The sequence below is a fragment of the Penaeus monodon genome, chromosome 33 (assembly GCF_015228065.2).
Source record: "Penaeus monodon isolate SGIC_2016 chromosome 33, NSTDA_Pmon_1, whole genome shotgun sequence".
Lineage (NCBI taxonomy): Eukaryota > Metazoa > Arthropoda > Malacostraca > Decapoda > Penaeidae > Penaeus > Penaeus monodon.
In genome coordinates, this window is record NC_051418.1 from 8,248,661 (window position 1) to 8,249,793 (window position 1,133).

Sequence of the window (1,133 nt, forward strand, 5' to 3'; positions counted from 1 at the left end):
GTCAGATACAGAGACAGAAGATAAGGCGAAAAGGGAAGGGGTTATTGAGAGAGAATGGGGAAGTGGGGAAGTGTGGAGGGGAAGATGGATATGAAGACTGATAAAAAGGGGGAGGAAGTGGAACGAATTCAGGGAATAAGATGGGAGAGAAATGCAAGCCGAGAATAAAGGGGAGTAAGAAACGAAAAGAGGAAGGAAGAAGACTAAGAGATAAACTAAGAAAGGTAAAAGGATTCAGATGGAAGAAAAGAACCAGGAAGAGGAATCTATTTATGACAAAAAGGACAAGAAGAAAAGGGAGAATTCGGAGGCGAGAGAAAAGGTGATTTATGAAGAAGTGCAATTTCCGATAATTGAGGGAGATGGAGGGATAATGGCAGGATGAAGACATAGGGATATATGTGGATATAAGAAAGAACCGTAGGCCTCTGACCGGCTTTCCCCAATTTGGCCCCTCTTTTTTCATCCTTTCCGCCCGCTTGCTTTTCCCCTCGCCCTCTCGCGCTTCCCCTCGCCCTCTCGCGCTTCCCCTCGCTCTCTCGCGTTTCCTCTCACCCTCTCGCTTTTCCCCGCTTCCTCTCACCCTCTCGCTTTTCCCTTCGCCCTCGCTCTTCTCCTCACCCTCTCGCGTTTCCCCTCGCCCTCTCGCTTTTACCCTCGCCCTCTCGCTTTTCTCCTCACCCTCTCGCGTTTCCCCTCGCCCTCTCCACCCATATTTCTTTTCATATATGCTCCAGGTTTGTAAACATAGTTCCCGAACATACAAGACAAGGTTATATATTATTGTATTGGTCGCGTGACGTTTATTGATGAGTCACAGTCCCCAAAGGTAAGAAGACAGAGCAAGTAAAACAGAAAAAAAAATAAATAAATACCACATTTACACACACGCCTCATGTCTTCTTTTTTTAAAAAATAATAATACATTTTGCAACGACGTTTTTTGGTGCATGACTCACACGAGGGCGAAGTGAAATGGCGGCTCGTAGGAAGTAGCGAGAGGAAGGAATGTCGCGTTGGGGTGTGAGTGACTTTGTGAGGCCCTAATGAGAAGGGGCTGTGCTTGGAGGCGAGGCGGGGGGCATGGGTTGGCAGGGAGGGTACAATGGCGTGCTCTCCGCTCGCTGTGTGTG